Genomic DNA, 20,972 nt, shown 5'->3' with positions numbered 1-20,972 from the left:
CTGGGACTACAGGCACATGCCACCATGCCCAGCTAATTTTTGTATTCCTGTAGATCTGGGATTTTGCCATGATGCCTAAACTGGTCTCAAACTCCTGGGCTCAAGTGACCTGCCTGCCTTGACCTCCCAAAGTGCTGGGATTATAGGTGTGAACCACCGTGCCTGGCCTCTTTCCAGGGTTTCTGTGTGCAAAATCGAATATATTTTCTTATCCCCAACTTATTTTACAAATATATAGTGTTCTGCACCTTTCTTCCTTCTTTTAATATATCCTTGGAGATTTTTCCATATCTGTACTTAGAGAACACCTTAATTCTTGTTTGCAGTTTCATAGTTTTCCCTTGTGTATACATACCCATTTATTTAACCAGTTCTCTACGGATACACACTTAGTGTTGTTTCCAATTATTTGCTATTAGCAACAACAATGCAAGGATTGTGCTTTCTTTTTACATTGGTTTCAACAAGTGACATTCTGTTCCTGGTCCATCACGATGCAGTGTGGAGTAGCAGGAACCAAGTAGCAGGACCCGCTTGAATTAATCAGAACTGGGTTTTCATCTGGCCACCTCTGCTAACTAGGTATATGACCCTGGGAAAGTTACTTGTAGTTTCTGAGCCTTCATTTCATCACTTGTAAGTGCAAAATCTCGCCTACTTTATCAGATTGCTTTTGGGGCCAAATAGATAAGACAGGCTCATAATAGCTACATTTGGGACAATTTGAATATCAGAAAGCATAAGGTTGAGGGGGAAAAAAGGCAAGAAGATTAGTAATAGATTATAATACATTGTGAGAAAAAGAAACCATGAGTCCAAGTGATATTTTTTAAAAAAGGGGGGTTGGGGTGAGGGTGGGGACAGGCATGGTGGCTCATGCCTGTAATCCCGGCACTTTGGGAGGCTGAGATGGGCAGATCACTTGAGGTCAGGAATTCGAGACCAGCCTGATCAACATGGTGAAACCCCATCTTTACTAAAAATACAAAAATAAGCCGGGCATGTTGGCATGTGCCTGTCATCCCAGCTACTCTGGAGGCTGAGGCAGGAGAATTGCTTGAACCCGGGAGGTGGAGCTTGCTGTGAGCCGAGATCGTGCCATTGCACTCCTTCCAACCTGGGCAACAAAAGCAAAACTCTGTCTAAAAAAAAAAAAAAAAAAAAAAGGGGAGGGGTTGGGGGGTTGGGGGCTGAAAGCTAATCTATCAGATAATAAATATAGAAGGAAAGAGAGAATTAGAAAATCATCCCTTCATAAATACCAATTGACCTAGGCCAGGATTATCAATAGATGTTAAAACTTTTGAATTAAAGTTATTGAGGAACAGGATACTCAAACAATCTCAAGATATCACCTCACGGATAATTTTATTAATTACAAAGGGAAAAGGTAGCCCTTTCAATGGAGAGATCTGGCAATACCACCTCAACCAAATGATCAAACCTCATGTCACCAGTGATGTTACAAACTGATATTAGGTGTCACCGATGATGTATGGGGAGGGATAGAACATCGCCTATGAAGAATTCTCACCACAAGTGTTTAACTTCAATCTAACAATGAGAAAACAATCAGACAAATCCAATTCACAAGACGACAAACTTGGAATCTTCAAAAATTTCAATATCGTAAAAGGCAAAAAAGGCAAGGGTATTGTGGTGGTTAATTTTAGGTGTCAACTTGACTAGATTAAGAAATACCTAGAAACCTAATAAAGCATTATTTTGGGGTGTGTCTGCAAGAATGTTTCCAGAGGAGATTAGCATGTCTCAGTGGACTAGGTGTGGAAGATCCACCACCAATGTCGGTGTGCACCATTCAATCTGCTGGGGGCCTGGAGAAAACAAAAGCAGAGAAAAGGTGAATATGTCAAGCTGTCTGCTGGAGCTGAAATACACTACACTCTTCCTCTCCTGTCCTTGGACAACAACTCCAGGATACCTGGCCTTTGGACTCCAGGACTTAACACCAGCAGCCCCCCAGTCTCTGGGTCTTCAGCCTCAAACTGAGCGTTCCACCGTCAGCTTCCCTAGTTTCCGAGGCCATTCAACTTGGACTGAACTAAGCTACCAGCATCTCAGGGTCTCCAGCTCACAGACAGCCTGTCATGGGACTTCTCAATCTCCATAATCACATGAGCCTATCGCCCTAACAAATCTCTTCCCATCTCTCTCTCTCTCTCTGTCTATCCATCCATCCATCCATCCATCCATCCATCCATCCATCCATCCTATTGGTTCTGTCTCTGGAGAACCCTGACTAATACAGGTAATATGCTATATTAAAGGAAACTAAAGAACACAACTGTATTGTGTAAGTAGTCTTGATAAGATTCTGGATCAGAAAAATTTTTTTATGTTATAAAGGACATTGGAATGACTGAGGAAATCAGAAAAATATTACGGTTTCCAAGTAATGGTATTGTGATTACATGAGAGAATGTCCTTGTTCTTAGGGGATATGTGCTTAAGTGCCTAGAGACAAAGTATGGTGATATCTGCAATTTACTTTCAAGTGGTTTAGAGAAAGCATCTGTGTCTGTGCGTGTGTGTGTGTGTGTGTGTGTGTGTAAAGACAAAAGCAAATTAATCCAGATAAAAGGTGCCTGGAATGTTTTTTGTTCGTTTTTTGTTTTTTTCGGTGGGATTTTTTTTTTTTAAAAAAAGATGGGGTCTTATAATGTTGCCCAGGCTGCTCTTGAATTCCTGGGCTCAAGCATTCTTCCTGTTTCTGAGTAGCTGGGACTACCAGTGTGCACCACTGTGCCTGGCTTCACTGTACTATTTTTGCAATTGCTCTAAAGGTTTGAGAGGTTTCGAATTAAGTTGGAAAAAGAATCAAATAAAACATAAACCACCTGGCACCCAGTAGATGTTATGACAGTTTACATTATGGCTTCAGTAAACAACAGGTCTACAGGAAACTATTCCCCCGTGCCTGAAAATAACATGAATCATCTGAAAGTAAATGCCACCAGACAGTCCTGCCTTCATGAAGCTTATATTTTCAATTAGAAGGCAAGGCAAGAACAGGAAGCAGCTAGAGAAACAGTATAGTTTTGGTTTCAGAAAGCCTACCTAGGGTCTACATCTGCATTTTTCGGAGTGAGAGGGAACGGCTAGGCCATGTCAAAAAACAAAACAAGTTTACTTAACCTTACTAAAACTTGCTTCCTCATTTGTATGTAAAAAATTGAACTAAATTCTACTGCCTAGAATTGAGAGAATAAGACAGCATCCACAATGCAACTTTGTAGTGCATCTTTTATTGAAGACTCTCATTAAAAGATACTAGTTTCCTACAATAAAAGTGGTGAAGAACGAAAGCGCCCAGATGGTGCCACCTTTGTTTTCCTAAGAATACTCAGCACAGGACCTTGCATTTAGCACACAAACACTGGTTGAAGAACTAACAATTAGACAACATGAGACAGAATTCCTTTAAAAGTCATTCAACCTACACAGGCCATTGGAGTTAAAGGAAAGACTAGTGTGAACTGGCTCAGTTTGAGACATGAGCCCTTTGACAACAGCATATATTTATGTGCACATAAATTTGCCAAAGCCCTTTTATATACATCATCTCCTTTGAGCCCCACAATAATCTCCATTTTATAATAAAGAAACTGAGGCTTAAAAAGATAAGTTGTCGGCCGGGCATGGTGGCTCACGCCTATAATCCCAGCACTTTGGGAGGCTGAGGTGGGCGGATTGTCTGAGGTCAGGAGTTTGAGGCCCACCCGCCAAAATGGCGGAACCCCGTCTCTACTAAAAATACAAAAAATTAGCCAGGTGTGGTGGTGGGCACCTGTAATCCCAGCTGCTCGGGAGGCTGAGGCAAGATAATCACTCAAACCCAGGAGTTGGAGGTTGCAGTGAGCTGAGATTGCGCCACTGCACTCCAGCCTGGGTGACAGAGTGGGACTCTGTCTCAAAAACAAAAAAGATAAGTTGTCCATGTAGCAAACAGCTCAAATTTTTTGTTTGCTCCACCCAACCACAATGGCTAAAGAGTGAAAATAATTCACCGCTGCGATCCTCACAATCTCTTCCCCAGGGTTCCTGTTAGGGCAGAGTGACTCACTGATGGCCACTCCTAAGCTCACACCTGCTTCTCTAAAGAAAAATGCCAAAATCTGCCCTTTGATTGCTTCTACTGAAATTCAGAAAAATGAACACTCGTGCCTTTTAACCACCTGCTTCAGATATTTTAAAAGTAGAGGTTAAATTCTCCCTTTGCAATGTGGTTGCATGACTGAGATGTAGAGGAAGTGAGCAGAAGATATTATTTTCATTTCAAGGTTGATGACGTCCACATTTTAGTGAAGTTAACTAACCATAACTAGAAAATAAAATTTTTCTGCAGAATTCTCTGGGGAAAACTCTTGACTGCTTCATTGTTTCAGTTCACTTTTTAAACACTGTACTGTGTTGCAGGCAGGGATAACGTATTTCTCTCTTCCAGGGATTTCTACATTATTTACACATCAACCTTTATTACCGCCATCACAAAAACGAGCAGGAACTCAGTAATTCAATTTTTGCCCCCATTCTGTTCACCCTTCACAACTAGCTTCCCTTAGTAAAAGAGGTCAGCCCAAGTAGCTAATGGACTTGGCAAAGGTATGTAGAGTTAGCCCTCTCAACATTGCTGACAAGAATTTAAATCAGGGGGCGATGCTAGTGTCCTTGGACTCAGCATCTCTACCCGCTGAAAGATATCTTACAGAAATATTCCCACAAATTCATAACAAAATGAGGTACTCAAAGGCTCACTGTGGCACAGTTCCCAACAACCATTAAAACAGTTAAGTTGGAGCAATATGCAAATACATGGGGGAAATGCCCAAAATATATTAAGCAAAAGAGAACAAGCAGAATTACATGTATTACAATAATATGGTTAGTACACATATGAGGAAAAATGATAGAAGAATACACATCAAAATCTGAAAGTTGACTATCTTTGTGGGTAGAATTAAAGAGGACTTTCCCTATACAGTCCATGTATTTTTCTGTAATGAATTTTAACTAATCATATGTTATTTCTTTCTTTTCTTTTCTTTTTTAAAGACAAGGTCTCATGATCAGGGCTCATGGCAGTCTTGACCTCTGGGGCTTAAGGGATCCTCCTGCCTCAGCTGCACCCCACCCCGCAGCTGGGACACAGGTGTGCGCCACCACACCCAGCTAAACAATACAAAAATATCTTTGTATTTTTTTAGAAACAGAGTTTCACCATGTTGCCTAGGCTGGTCTCAAACTCCTGGACTCAAGCAATTTGCCTGCCTCAGCCTCCCAAAGTGTTGGGATTACAAGCGTAAGCCACTGCACCCAGCCAATCTTATGTCAATTCTAGAATCAAAAAACAAATGTGAGATATATATTTATGTACCTTTTCCCTTCGATTTGGAAACAGCTAAAGTTCCACTTGCATTACTCCCTCTAGTAATGTCAAGCATAGAGTGCCAGCTGTAGAAGTTTCCAGTCACAGAATACAGGATTGTATTTAGAAAGGATATAAAACATCACTTACAATGTCCCAAAAAGTGGTATCCCAGCTCATAGGCTCCTGAAGCAGCCCTTGATGTATTCTAGCTTTTTTTTTTTTTTTTTTTTTTTTTGAGACGGAGTCTCGCTCTGTCGTCCAGGCTGGAGTGCAGTAGCGCGATCTCGGCTCACTGCAAGCTCCGCCTCCCGGGTTCACGCCATTCTCCTGCCTCAGCCTCCCGAGTAGCTGGGACTACAGGCGCCTGCCACAGCACCCAGCTAATTTTTTTTGTATTTTTAGTAGAGACAGGGTTTCACTGTGTTAGCCAGGATGGTCTCGATCTCCTGACCTCGTGATCCGCCTGCCTCGGCCTCCCAAAGTGCTGGGATTACAGGCGTGAGCCACCGCGCCCGGCTGTATTCTAGCTTTGCTATTACATTCCTGAAGACAACATTCAGGAACACCAGCTGATCAAATACCAATATCTACAACATGTCAGGTTAAACAAATGGAATCATTATCACATCCAAGAAAACTAACATTGTTACTGATTATCTACTATGTAGCTCCCATTCAAATTTCCCCAATTATCCTGAAAGTGTCTTTTGTAGCTTTTTTTTTTAAGTCCAGGATCCAATCTAGGATTACATGTTCCATCTGGTTATCATATCTCTTTAGTCTCCATTAATATAGATCTGTCACTCATACCTTTCATTTTGTTGTCTTTCATGCATGACATTTTTGAAGATCACAAGCCAGCTATTTTGCAGTATGTCCCACAATCTGGATTTATCTGATTATTTATTTATGGTTAGATTTTTTTTCTTTTAATAGAGACAAGAACTGGGTAGAGTGGCTCACACTTTGGGAAGCTAAAATGGGAGGACCACTTGAGCCCAGGAATTCAAGACTAGCCTGGACAACATAGTGACAGTTTGTCTGTATCCAAAAAAATTTTAAATTAGTCAGTCATGGTGGTGCACACCTGTGGTCCCTGCTACTCAGGAGGCTGAGATGGGAGGATCCCTTGAGCCCAGGAGGTAGAGGATGCAGTGAGCTGTGATCATGCCACTGCATTCTAGCCTGGGCAACAGAGTGAGACTCTGGAAAGAAAGAGAGAAAGGAGAGACAAGAAGACAGGAAGAGAAGGAAGAGAAGGAAGGGAGGAAGGGAGGAAGGGAGGAAGGGAGGAAGGGAGGAAGGGAGGAAAGGAGGAAAGGAGGAAAGGAGGAAAGAAGGAAGGAGAGAGAGACAGTCTCGCTGTGTTGCCCAGGGTGGTCTTGAACTCCTGGGCTCAAGTAATCTTCCTGCCGTGGCCTCCCAAAGTGCTAAGATTCCACATGTGAGCTACTATGTCCAGCCCCATGGTTAGATTTAAGTTAGGCATTTCTGGCAAAACTTCTACCCCAGTGATGTGTACTTCCCATTGAATCAGGTTGTGTACTTACACTAAATTATCTTTTTCCTCATTTTGTCACTGTGGATACTAAACAAGCATCATCCAATAAATAAAATGTTTAAAAGGATAAATAATGTTAAAAACAGCTACCATGAGCACCAGTTATACCAAGCATAGTGTCAGACATTTAAAACACATGATCTCATCATGTGAACCTCACAAGAGTCTTACAAAGAAACAGGGGCTCAAAGAGATTAAGTAATTTGCTCAAGGACACACACATACTGATAGAAAAATATGTGCATGTACATATGAACTCCAGCACATAAACATGCACACGTATACAATTCAACATGATCTCAAAGGTTCCTGGTCTTCCTGAGGACCTTTCAGGGATGAATTAAGAACTGCTATATTAGGTTAATCTTGAGGAGGCCTACCTAGTTCTCAAAAGTTGGCTTCCTATAGGGAAAAAACTAAAAATAAATTAACTGTGGTCCATATTAAATTCCTCCATACTTGGAAATGCTCTTATTTGGAGATGGATCACATTTCCACCACAGCCAAGAAAATAGGGCAATGGTTCCCTAAATTATTACATTATTCTGATGTTTCATTTCTGCAACAAAATGAGAAAAAAAAATGCAGAGAATTTTTCATAAAGCTAAATATATTTTCTATGAGATAAAAGTGAGGAGGCATTTTCAATTTACTATAGAAAAATAACTATTGTTCACAGTACATTCAATTTTATTTTTTGTAATTTTACTTTTCTATATAATTCAAAAGTCTGAGACCCATTGATTTAGGGAACTCTATGCAATTAGAATGATTTTTTTTGAGACACTAACTTGAATAAAGGAAGTTCAGCCCAAAAAGAAACCAAATCTGAAATATTTCTGAATTTCCCTAAAAGTGATCACAAAATATTTCAAAAGCTGAAAGTGTCAAGAATACTTTTTGTTTTGAGACAAAGTCTCATTCTGTTGCCCAGGCTGGAGTGCAATGGCACCATCTCGGCTCACAGCAGCTTCCACCTCCGGGTTGAAGTGATTCTCCTGACTCAGCCTCCTGAGTAGCTGGGACTACAGGCGTGCACCACCACACCCAGTTAATTTTGTATTTTTAGTAGAGATGGGGTTTCACCACGTTGGCCAGGCTGGCCTCAAACTCCTGACCTCAGGTGATCTATCCACCTCAGCCACTCAAAGTGCTTGGATTACAGGTGTGAGTCACTGTGCACAGCCTAGAATACATTTTAATGGGTCTCTTAAAAGTATTTTACATTTGGCATCTGTATTATTACTAATAGTCCTTTTCCAATGTGTTGGTATTTCCTGCTTCTAAATAGGCCCTTAGTGACTTAGGTTAATTCACTCACTCTACAAACATTTAGAGTCCCTAATTTGTGTGAGGCATTCTGTTAGGTGCCTGGAAACACAGTCTGGAGAGCTTTTGCTTGCCTTCATGACTAGGGTCAAAGGTGTGGATGCCTCCCGCACCCCTCACCCCCACCTCCCAGCCTAGTATTGCCAAAGTACCTCCTTGTACATGATTATTTATGTTTGTCTCCCTCAACTGAGTGAATTCCTCCAAAGTAAACAGTATCTTATTCAATGTTGTTTTCCTAGCATAGTGCATGGAAAACTGTTATAATAAATAAGTAAATTGAGTATACTGTTGTTTTCCATGCTGGGGATAAGTATAAATTAGTGGAATAAATTGTACAGACGAGGAAACTAAAGCTCAGGAAAAAAATGTAATATGTCCAACATCATACAGCTAATAAATAAGTAGTGCCCAGTGTGAGAAAGCCTCATCCAGAGCTCTCTTCTACTCCATCATGCCACATCCCACACATGGACAGGAAGAGTGAAAGATCTTAGATGTCTTCCAGGAACCTCAAACTCAGCATGTCCAAGGGTCCTCCCTTCTGGAAAACAAAAAGATCTGGTTCCCATTCAGTGTTCTCTTTCCCTGAAAACGTCATCCCCAGTTGCTCAAGAAAAAACTCAAGTCATTTCATGACTCCCTTTTCTTCCTATTCCCCCATCCAATCAATCAACAAATCTTATGAATTACAATTTTCAAACTTAGTGTCGGCCAGGCATGGTGGCTCATACTTGTAATCCCAGCACTTTGGGAGGCCGAAGCAGGTGGATCACCTGAGGTCAAGAGTTCGAGACCAGCCTGGCCAACATGGTGAAACCCCGTCTCTACTAAAAATACAAAAGTTGCCAGGCACGGTGGCTCACGACTGTAATCCCAGCACTTTGAGAGGCTGAGGTGGGTGGATCATTTGAGGTCAGGAGTTTGAGAGACCAGCTTGGCCAACATGGTGAGACCCCATTTCTACTATACAAAAATTAGCCAGGTGTGGTGGGTGCCTGTAATCTCAACTACTTGGGAGGCTGAGGCAGGAGAATCACTTGAACCCAGAGATGGAGGCTGCAGTGAGCTGCTGTGACTGCACCATTGCACTTCAGCCTGAGCGACAGAGTGAGACTCTGTCTCAAAAATAAATAAATAAATACAAAAGTTAGCTGAGCATGGTGGCGGGCACCTGTAATCCCAGCCACTAGGGAGGCTGAGGCAGGAGAATCACTTGAACCTGGGAGGTGGAGGTTGCAATGAGCCGAGATCGTACCATTGCACTCCAGCCTGGGCAACAAGAGCAAAACTCCGTCTCAAAACAACAACAACAACAACAACAACAACAAGAACAACAAACTAGTGTCTCTCTAAACCCTCTGTCACCACTCTAGATCTAAGCACCATTATCCCTCATACAGACAACAAAAATTATTTGCTACTTGGTCTCTACACATTGACTCTGACCAAGTCTTCCCTTCAATCTCCTCTACTTAACAGCCAGGATAATACTTTAATATCATCCTACATATGCCATTCATCTAGTTTATTAAAGCCGGGCTAGGTTCTCATTACCCTTAGGATAAAGACCAAAATTCACCTGTAGCTCAGAGAACTGCCTACTCTCTAGCCTCTGCCAACCTCTCCAGCCTCATTCTTCATTCTAGTCTTTCTCCTCTTGCTCTAACTTCCTTTCAAATCCTCAGGTTCACCACTCTTCCCTTTGAACTTTGAACATGAAGTTCCCTCTGCCAGAGACCTTTGTCCCACTATAAGCATCTCCCACTGCCATCCTGAATTACTGCTTCCACTTACCCTCCAAGTCTCTTCAAGTGTCACTTCCTATAGGAAATCTTTCCTGATAACCCCAGACAAGGGGAAAGTACCATGTCAGGCACTCCTACTCAACCCTTTTGGAAATGGCATTCATCACACTTGCAATTATTTATTAAGTATATCCCCTATTCGAATATAAGCTCCATGAGGTCAAGGGAAGCATTTCTTCTCACTGATGTAGCCACAGTGCTTAGCCCATGGTAGCTGCTCAATCAATATAAATTGTCAGAATTATAGGTTGGGGCCATATTATAGAGGGCTATAACATCAGTAAACCAAAGAGCAAGGATCATTATCCCTTTGCAAATAAGTAAACTGAAGCAGAAAGAAATGAATAGTTATTTAAGGTCACAGAGACAGCAGTGATGAGGCCAAATCTAATGCTGCATTCAGCCCATTTCTCCTCCCTGGGACAATAAAAGAAACCTTGGTGAGTAAGGAAGTATTTCAGAAGAAGAAAATAAGTTATGAGAAGATGGTGCATAAAAGGTCTAAGAGGACAGCTTCTGAATCTGCCTGTCACACTAGTTGCCTCCAGATGGATAGCAGTTAGACTTTCCACACCTAGAAGAGCACTGCTGTTACATAAACAAATATAGCCACTATCACACTCTTCCCCTTAAGAGAAGAGTATAAAATAACAAACTTCTTTCCTGCACAAAGGAGAAGAAACAACCGGGTGGCGGGTGGGGGTGGGGGGCAGTGGAACTGTTGTCCTCCAAGTATCTTCAAAAAACCAAACGGGCAGTTTGGCCACCTGGATTGCACAGGGAATAGGAAAGAAGAGGGGGTAAAGAACAGCCTTCCCACCACCAGCTGCAGCAAGGATGAGGGGAAAAAAATGTATTATATAAGGCAAGCCATTTGAAGACTACTTATGCCTTGGGAATTATGAGAACATTTCATGTAGAGCATTTAAAAACCTGGCTAACCCACAGGCAGTTCCTAATACAGGTGCCAGTGAAAGGAAAAGTGGCATGAGCCCAACTGCAGCATTTCATTGTTCACACGCTGCTGGGGCTAAATTATGTCTGTCACAGAAACTACAAACCAGACCAGGGGTCAGGCTCATTGCTGCTCATCCTGCCAAGCACAGACTGCAAGAAACAGAAAAGGCAAAGAAATTCTCCTCAAAGAGGATTCAGCAAAAATATTCACATAGTCTACATCCACCCAGGAGTTCCCAGGTGAAGTGAAGGAGGACCAGGGAGGGTGTTCTGAGATTGGAGAGAGATGGAGAGAAAGAGATGTGATATGCTGGTGATAAGGGAGGGATTTTGAAATACAAAGGAAAACTGTAAACTGAATATGGAGAGATAGGGAAATAAACAGAATTTCAAGAGATGTGGGTGGGGTGGGGTGGGGTGGGGGAAGAAAGGAAAGTACAGGAGAGAAGGGTAGGGTGTCCAGAAGAGCAGAGAGTTATCAACAGAGAGACATAGAGGCAAAGGCTGACTGTTGATCTTTTCCCAAATCCAAAAGCTGCTCATTGGCATCCCAATAAATCACTCTACTACAAAGCCCATACAATGGACTGTCCTTTGCATTCAGCATCAAGCAGCGTTTAACGAAATATCACATAGCTACAACTTTGGAGACCTAAGGGTATGAATTTAAAATGAATAAAATTGGCTTAGCAGCAGAAGACAACCAGTAAAGACTTTCCCTTATGTCTGACTCAGCTATGAAAAGGTTTAGCATTCTAGAGTTAAGCAAATACTCTGGCATTTCTCCTTCTTTTGACATTCCAAGAGGGGGTGTGGTTGACCCCAGGTCCATTCATTTCCAAGGTTGTAGATCTCTCAGCTAAGACTGGCCCCATCTGTTGGGGAGCCAGCCAGCTGTTTATCTCAAAGTAACATATTTATTGCCTTAATCATCCCTATAACTCTTACAAGAGCATCATATAAGTCAGAATGCTTTCTGTCCTGTTAAATGTCAGTTCGTTTTAAAAAACAACAATAACAAAACAACTACTATGCTCCTTGGTTCCCCTGACCAAAATTACTCTTCCATGGGCACCTTTCAGTAATGCCAAATGAAGGTTAACAGCGCTTCTAACTTTCCCTTTCTCTAATGTGTTAAAAGGAACCTGGCTTCCCTAATCGATCTCTTCAAACCGTTATTTGTGAGTAGTGACTATGCCTCAGGAAACAGCAGCTCATTATGGTACCATTGTCAGTGGCAAAGAGCCTATGCAATGTAATTTAAAACACACAAGCACAAATCTGTCGGCTCCACTTCCAAACAATCTTGAATCCAGCAGTCGGAGAACGGAAAACATTTAACAAAAACGCTGCTTCCAGCAGCCTCAAAGAACCTTCGTCAGACACGTGAAATGTTTCTGACTGGCACGGAGTGCACCATTAAAGGACACTGTCACCTCAAATCAGCAGAAAAGGCGAGACAAACGACATAGACAGACACACATATAATAAAGCCCCACAAAACTTAAGCACGTTCATCTTAAAAATTAACAACTAGTGCTCGTCCAAGCGGCATACAAATGTTCTAAAGTAGTGCGACCACATTAAATCACTGTCTCCATTTCTCCCCACGCATCACCCCTTCCCACTCAAACCTCAGCTCTCGGGCCGTGTGTGACAGGACTGCAGTCCCCCACCTCTGCCTTCCTCTGATTTTCCAAGAGCACTTCCCAACATCCTTCCTAGCCCAGCCCCCTCACCCCGTCTCCAAAAGGTTGAGAGGAGTTGCGACTAGGGAATTGGCAGGCACCCGTCCTCTGGCGGGGGAAGGTTGCTGGAGTTGTTCTTTGCAGTGACCCAAATTGCACAGAGCTTTTCCCCTTAGCAGCGCCTGTGAGCCTCTCCCCAATCCCCCCCACCTCCCCACCGCTCACAGCTTCCCAAAAGAAAACCTTGAGAACTAAGCGGGAGGAATAACTTGGTAGAAGCATTTGAATAAATCACTTCAACTCACCTGGTTTGGGATTTTTCTCCCCACCCCAGGCATAAACAGAAATGATGTGCGAATGAGTCACGCACGCAAGGCAAGGTCTGCGATGTCCTGAGTCCAAGGGCTGGAGTCAGTCCCTGCCCTGGTGCTGCTGCTACTCTTAGCTCAGCTGGAGCGAGCGGCAATCGCAAGCCCAGCAGCAGCAGGGGGTGGAGAGACCGTAGCACAATGAATGCAGTGGGGCTTTTGCAATGACATCATCCCTCTGTCCAAACGTCCCCAATAGCCATGCTCAGGGGCGGTGCTTTCTGGGAACTGTAGTCTTCCTACGTCCTGGAGGGATACCGAGGCAATCGCCGGAACTACAATGCCCAAAATGCTCCAAAGTCGGACGCGCCCAGAGTGAAGGAGCAAAGGGGACTCGGCCGCCATGTTGGGAATACTGGGACGATTCCGCGGAGCCGGGCAGAGGTTTTAGGGGTACGCTGGAGTCAAGTGGTGGTTCAGTGGGGACAGTGAGGTGGAGGACGACCTGGTCGGATAGCCGCGGGCACGAATCTGGGAACCAGAAGGTGGAGGCCGTGCTGGGGACTGATGTAGGGCGGGACCAACTGGAAGCCGCATCAAGAGGCCCAGTGAGCCTCGGTCTCAGCTCCTGAAGGCGTTGCATGGGGCCCTACGCTTCCTTCTCCATTTTTTAGCTAAGAGATTGAGAGAGTCGGTTTACTTTTGGGCTTGGAGTATCATTTAGATCGGTTAACAATACAGTTGAGAGAGTTGGTGTCTTTTGTTGAGGTGCGAGGACCCCAGGCGGCGACCCTCGCCTCTATTCGGAGAAGCCCATTTCCACTCACGGAGTTGGGGTAGTCCTCCCAAATCCTTTTTTGTTTTGCCGTTTGTTTTCCAACCCCCCTTCCCGCTCCCCAAGGTTTCAGATTCACTGATTTTTCATACAGGAATGATTAACAAAGGCGTCCGAAGAAATCGTTGTTGGAAGGTGGCCAAGCTGGAAAGAGACGTTGCTTTGGCCCTGCAAGTAAGAAAAGAGACGGAGCAGCCTGAAGGAGTAACACTAAATTTAAAATGACACTTTTTTTTTTACCAACCAGCGAAAGCAGATGTTCAAAGGGGATATTGGCCGGGTGCAGTCTCTTATGCCTTTAATCCCAGCACTTTGGGGGCAGAGGCAGGGGGATAGCTTGATTCTAGGAGTTCAAGCCCAACCTGGGCAATATACGGAGACCCCGTACCGTCTCTGCAAAAACATTAAATAAAAAAATTATCTGGGCATGGTGGCGTACCCCTGTAGTTCCAGCTACACTAGAGGCTGAGGTGGGAGAATTGCTTGAGCCCAGGAGGTTGAGGCTACAGTGAGCCAATATCGTACCACTGTGCTCCAACCTGGGCGACAGAGCGAGCGCGTGTCTCAGAAAAGTGGGGAGGGGTAGGATATTATTAATGATAGGCCTTCTGACGTCTGGCAGTAGGTTCCAGAGTAACATCGGTCATGGATAAATTTTTTTTTTAACTAAGTGACTGAAACCAAAGTTGCTTGTCTTTTGAGTGATTTCGCACGGTATCTCAAAATGAACTGTACTTTTTTTCTTGTGCCACTGAAACAATGCTGTGTGTTCTTTTTCAGAGTCTATCACACTAAGATGAGAAATGTGTTTTCTTCCTGAAGGTGTCTGATGTGTAAAAATACTGATATACTTAGGGCTGTTTCCTCCCTTTCTTTTGCACGTTATTCTGAAACAAAATTAACTAGTTACTTCGCGTCATTGAAGGTATGCACTTCACCTCTATGTTAGGAGTGAATAAAAAATAGATCCTCATATCAAAAAAGGCTAGACAGAATGATTAAAAATGACCAAAACATGTTAGAAACAGTCTTTCAGATGTATGCAGATGGTAATTACAAAAACACTTTTTCAAAAAATGATTGTATGTGTCATGTTTCTGGGAACAAGTCAAGATGAATGAGTTTGATTTTTAAGCAGAAGTAGTATGTGTTGGTGTCATCCGTGAATACCACAATGAAAAAGGCTCAAAGTTTTTGTTACTTAGAAACTTCTCTAAGTAATGGTGGTAAGTACAGGAAAAGGAACAATGTCTACCATTTTGTTTCTAACCTTCAATTTAACTATTGTAATGTTGTAAGCTTAATAGAGATTTACACTTAGGCTTAATTTCAAGCTCTTCAATTATTTTTCGTGGTTGGTGATTCAGGTGTATTCTCATGTCTTATGTAAATTTATCTTGAGTTTGTTCATTTTATAATATATTTCTTTATGTAAGCCATAGCCTTGTCAGTTTGAGTTATATGGAAGATAAATTGTAGGGAAAAAGAGCTACAAACTACTCAGAAACCTTCTGTCTGAGCTGGGCATGGTAGTGCAGGCATGTAGGCTTAACTACTTGGGAGGCTGAGGCAGGAGGATCACTTGATCCATTAGTTTCAGGCTGCAGTGAGCTATGATTGTGTCACTGCACTCCAATCTGGGCAACAGTGAGACTATGTCTGTTTTTAAAAAAGAAAGAAATCCTGTGTTTGAAAAGTGATAGGTGTAGAATACAGTGATTTCTATAATTTGTCATGTGTTTGAGTAGTTTGAAGTTTTTCTATCTTTATATCTAATAGACATCTGACCATAAAGATAGAAGAAATCCTGCAGTCTTTAGAGATTTTATTTATAAAATTAATATTTGAGGAGTTGGGGAGGCCAGCTTCTGAAACTGCAGTGTCCTGGAGAAACACTGCAGGTTAGGAAAACATTGTTAAAGTAGAATTAGGAATGTCTAGAGGAGGTAAAGCTTTTCATCTCTCAAAAAAGAATTAGGGCCAGGTGCAGTGGCTGACACCTGTAATCCTAGTGCTTTGGGAGGCTGAGATGGCACATCACTTGGGGCCAGGAGTTCAAGACCAGCCTGGCCAACATGGGGAAACCCCATCTCTTCAAGAAACAGAAAAGTTAGCCAGGTGTGGTGGTTTACGCCTGTAATACCAGCTGCTAGGGTGGCTGAGGCAGGAGAATCGCTTGAACTGGGGAGGTGGAAGGGGCAGTGAGCAGAGATTGAGCCACTGTACTCCAGCCTGGGCAACAGAGCAAGACCCTATCTCAAAAAAATAATAAAGAGAATTAGGACATTGATTTGTATTAAAATTATAGGTAGCTCATTTAAGAGTATGAAGTCAATTGCTGTTAGAGCAAGGGTTTTTTTCAATAGAGGTGTCAGGATAACCTAGAGAGCTCTAAAAGTATATGGCTATTACCTACCCATCCCTGTTGAAATCTCCAGGGTTAGATCCAAGTATTGTGTTTTTAAAACTATAGGTGAGTCTACAAGAGTTGGATGGAGTAGTCCTCTACGTCCTGTATTTGTATTTTTGTAGTATGTTACACAATAACAAAAGCTTTGAGAAAGATTTTAGGTTTATTGCTAATTATACCCATGAATCAATTCTGAAAATGTGTAGATAAGGAATTTACCTGGTGAACTGTTTACACATGGCAGTTGTGGGAGGGAGAGGGGAGTGAGAGATGAGGTGAGATCAGTTTTAGCCTTAAGAGAACCAACCGGGCCTGGCACGGTGGCTCATGTGAGCCTGTAATCCCAGCAATTTGGGGCCAAGTCAGGTGGATCATGAGGTCAGCAGTTCGAGACCAGCCTGACCAACATAGTGAAACCCTGTCTCTACTAAAAACACAAAAAAATTAGCTGGGCGTGGTGGCGGGCACCTGTAATCCCAGTGACTTGGGAGGCTGAGGCAGAAGAATCGCTTGAAACTGAAAGGCAGAGGTTGCAGTGATCCAAGATTGCACTGCTGCACTCTAGTCTGGGCAATAAGAGCAAAACTCCGTCTAAAAAAAAAAAGAAGGACCAACCATGATATCCTGACTAACCTGTATATTTCTTAGAATTAGGGTTTGGCCTAATATTAAGGAAGTCTAATGTTAAGAGACACCTAGTAAGAGCTCAATGCTGTGGTAAAATTATGATAGTTATGGAGAAACTTAAAAGTTGAGACAATATGTTTTTTAGAATTTTCTGAAAATAAAAATTTTCCTGCCCTAAGTCTTGAATTTTTAAGTTATTGATGTTATCTTAATGTTTATGATATTTGAACAAGTGATATTATAATAGAGTATCTTTTAGGTCATAGTGACCCCTTTTTAGAGCTGAGAAATCTTACAAATTCTTTAGCCCATGTTTTACAGATAAGGAAATGGGCATGCGCAAAGTGAAATTAAAACTTGCCATTGGTCACACTGTACATTGATGGCAAAAGGCAGGGCAGAATTAGAATCCAATTATCTTACCTGTTCAGTATCTTTAATGCTACAGCAAGCTCACCACTGTTTCTCTTTACTCTTTAAACAGTGGATTTTTTTTGTCATGATACTCTCAGAATTTGATTTCTTGTATAATGCAGTTCCATACTTGTTTATATTTTATGTTTCAACCAAAAACACATTTTACTTTTAATAGAGGAGCTTAAGTTCCTAATGTAAATAATTGAGTGTGAGCTTCAGATACTTTAGGGTGGTATTAATAAACTTTGCTTTTCCAAATAGTTTCAGATAAGCATTTAATATTCAAAGCTTCCTCTTTACAGCTTAGGAAGTGGACTGGTTAAGTGACTTGAGTTCATACAGGAATATATCGGTATGTTCCTAATTCCCATCAAGTGTACCATTATATAATCTTGCTAACACATCTAACAGATTACCTTTTTTTTTTTTCTTGGAGATAGAGCCTTGCTCCGTCGCCCAGGTTGGAGTGCAGTGGCGCGATCTTGACTCACTTCAACCTCTGCCTCCCAGGTTCAAGCGATTCTTCTGCCTCAGCCTCCCGAGTACCTGGGACTACAGGCAGGCACTACCATGCCCAGCTAATTTTTGTGTTTTTAGTAGAGACGGGGTTTCACCATGTTGGCCGGGCTGGTCTCGAACTCTTGACCTCAAGTGATCTGCCTGCCTCTGACTCCCAAAGTGCTGAAATTAACAGGAGTGAGCCACCATGCCTGTCCTCTAGGGAAAATCTTTAGTTCATTCTGGACAATGAGAAAACTTTTAACATTTTTACTTTTAGTTAACAATACTCAGGAAAATAAAAAGTGTGCTTTTTAGTCTTAGTGACCCAGCTTGAGTTTGAAACAAATTTACATAATTTTAGCTGCTTAATATGCTGCTGAAGATAAATGCAGTAAATATCCCAAGGTCAAGATTTGAAATCCAAATGTCTATAGTAATGATTAACAGGAAAAGAGGGTCCTCTTTATTATTTTAGTTCTCAATTTTTAACAGGTTTGGATAATTAAGGGAGCACTAGAAAACTTTTTTTTTTTTTTAGGTAGAGTCTCTGTTGCCCAGGCTGGAGTATAGTGGTACAATCTCAACTCACTGCAACCTCCGCCTCCTGGGTTCAAGCAATTCTCCCTGCCTCAGCCTCCTGAGTAGCTGGGATTAACAGGCGTGCGCCACCATACCCAGCTAATTTTTGTATTTTTATTAGAGACGGGTTTCATCATGTTGGTCAGGCTGGTCTCAAAACTCCTGACCTCGTGATCCGCCTGCCTCGGCCTCCCAAAGTGCTGGGATTTCGGGTGTGAGCCACCGCGCCCAGCCGAAAACATTTCTTTGCAAGGATAAATATATGAAGATGAACTTACTAAGCGTAAATATGTTCATGAATATAGCCACTTAAGGAAATTCAAACATGCAGAGATGTTCAGCTGTATGCAATTATGTAAGTAGGTACATATTCATGAAGCCTAATTTGATGTAGAATCTGAGGGTGCTGCCTATACATAAACTTGCTTAAAGGTTAAAACTTTTAAGGAATGCTCATCAAAGTCACCCTCTTACACCTAACTGCTTATTTCATGAATGTGGCGCATAGGTGCTTATCAGACTGAATACCTTGGGGACTTGAGCTGCTTCAGCACCAGAAGATAAAATTCAGTAACTGTAATCCTTGAAGTACCTAAGTGATACTTTTTTTTTTTAAGACTAAGCCAAAATATAACAGCTTTCCTCCTTCCCTACCCTCTCCAACCAAACTTTTAGCCATTTTATTTATTTATTTATTTATTTATTTGAGATGGGGTCTAGCCATGTGGAGTACAGTGGCTATTCACAAGCATGATCATAGCAAATGACAGCCTCAGACTCCTGGGTTCAAGCGATCCTGCCTTAGCCACTCAAGTAACTAGGACTACAGGTGTATACTGGGGCTTCTAGCCATTTATGTAGTATTAAGTGGCAGCTTCTATAGTTTCTTAGTACTTGTAAAACTGCACAGTGTGTATTCTCTTGGCTCAACTATTAGCATATGTAGAGCCATTTCCTTGTGAATGTTTTGTATTTTCTATAAGAAAACCAGGAAAACTTAAGTGTTTTAATATGCTGAAATAAAGCAACTGAAGAATTTTGTTTTTGCCTTTAAGTGGTAATGTATAAAAGTATACTATTGCAGATATACTTACAGAGTGTTTTCATCGCAATTAAAATACTGCAGCTGACTAGTATGTTCCATATGTGTATATAAATGACTTATACTGGTCATCTGCCATTTTTATGGAATACTAACAGTAGTTTGGTACATTTAAGGAGTCTTAACAGTTTAAAGTGTTATTTTGATGATAAACTGTTTACATTTATTTGTTTTTACATTTGGCAGTCTAAATGCAAGAGTCTCCATTTCAGCTGTTTACTCTGTATATCTTTAATGTTGGGCATTATGCCTCTTTCTTGAGTTTCAGTCCTATGACTGTTCCATTTTCAGTATTCATGTTTATGTGTCTTTCTAAAATTGTTTTGCTTCTGTTTCTTACTGCTCTTGAGACAATTTATGGGCAAATTTTGTTACTTTTCAACTGGCAGTGTATTTCCCTGTGAAGAGTTGCTGGATTGCCTCATTTTTCAGATAAACTGAATTAATGTAGTAGTGAGGAGAAACCAGATTTCAGAGGTTTGAGAAGTGAATGAATGGGAATGAGAAAAGAAGTAGGTACTTAAAGTAAACTTTTAAGAAGTTTGGCTCTGAAAAAGGTAATGGGTTAGAGAGGGCAGGATTGTAAGGATTTAAGATGGGAGAAGAGGCATAAGCATATTTAAATTTCCCTACTTAGGGGCCAAAAATCATACTGTACCTCAGTCTGATAACTTTGTAAAAGAATTCAAGGACACAAAATTCTGCCCTGCCCTGAAATCTAGCCAGGAGGAAGGGAGAGGAGCTCTGAAGTACTTTTGTAATTTTCTTCTATATAATAATTGATTTTATTTGATTATTTTTCTTTCCCATAGCTCCTATTTGCCAGGTTTTTCATGGCTGCCTATTTAACCAAACTTGTACTTGCAAGAATAGTGCATATTTATGATTCTTGATTCCAAAAACACATGGCGATGATAATGTCTCTGCTTCTTTTGAGAAATTAACTTGGTTCTGAAAGATGGCGTTTACTTTTCACACCTGTATCATTAATACTTCCTTGCCAAACCTAACTAGGATCCTCCCCACCACTATTAGAGAACACTGATGCTCGGTTGAACCAGGGTGTTAAATGTGAACAGGATTTGTCTGTGTTGTTGCCCAAATATGTTTATCAATACACATTACCTGGAGGAAGAGAAATCTGAGATAATTGAATTCATTAGATTACTTACATGAAGAAGGTTTAATTGTATAAATACAGAAAAATGCACAAGGAAAGAAACTGACACCTTAAGGCAACAAAGCCCTCCATAAAAAGTAACCCAATTCTGACAGTTGTGAACTAACGTCCATTACCTGAAGTCCTTCTCATTCCATTACCCAATAACATAAATAATATGAATTCAGTAAATAAGCTGCTTTATGTCTTGAGAGATTTAACTGGCAGAATAAATGGAAAGAAGTCAGTAAAAAGGGAGCAGTTGACCAAGCACGGTGTCTCACACCAATAACCCCGGCACT

The 20,972-nt window shown here is 41.6% G+C and overlaps 1 protein-coding gene and 1 long non-coding RNA gene across 6 annotated transcripts in view; one reads left to right on the top strand and one right to left on the bottom strand.

Annotated features, from left to right (window-relative positions):
• The window catches only part of RAB30 (RAB30, member RAS oncogene family), a 98,016-nt gene extending 84,752 nt beyond the window's left edge, over positions 1-13,264 (bottom strand). For 2 of the 5 annotated variants that reach the window (XM_017948811.3, XM_017948806.3), the window contains exon 1: positions 13,038-13,264. The gene's annotated coding sequence lies outside the window, so the exon portion shown is untranslated. The remainder of the gene's footprint in view (positions 1-13,037) is intronic. The other 3 variants (XM_021926365.2, XM_021926362.2, XM_021926367.2) reach the window with 3 other exon arrangements.
• A 93-nt stretch (positions 13,265-13,357) lies between these two features.
• LOC100997996 lies at positions 13,358-15,314 on the top strand. The gene is made up of 2 exons (XR_637593.3): positions 13,358-13,493; positions 13,970-15,314. It is a non-coding gene; the product is annotated as an uncharacterized LOC100997996 (long non-coding RNA).
• The last annotated feature ends 5,658 nt before the right edge of the window (positions 15,315-20,972 follow it).

The sequence above is a fragment of the Papio anubis genome, chromosome 12 (genome assembly GCF_008728515.1).
Source record: "Papio anubis isolate 15944 chromosome 12, Panubis1.0, whole genome shotgun sequence".
In the NCBI taxonomy this organism is placed as follows: Eukaryota; Metazoa; Chordata; class Mammalia; order Primates; family Cercopithecidae; genus Papio; species Papio anubis.
Note: the sequence above shows the minus strand (reverse complement) of the source record. Positions and strands in the feature narration are given on the sequence as shown.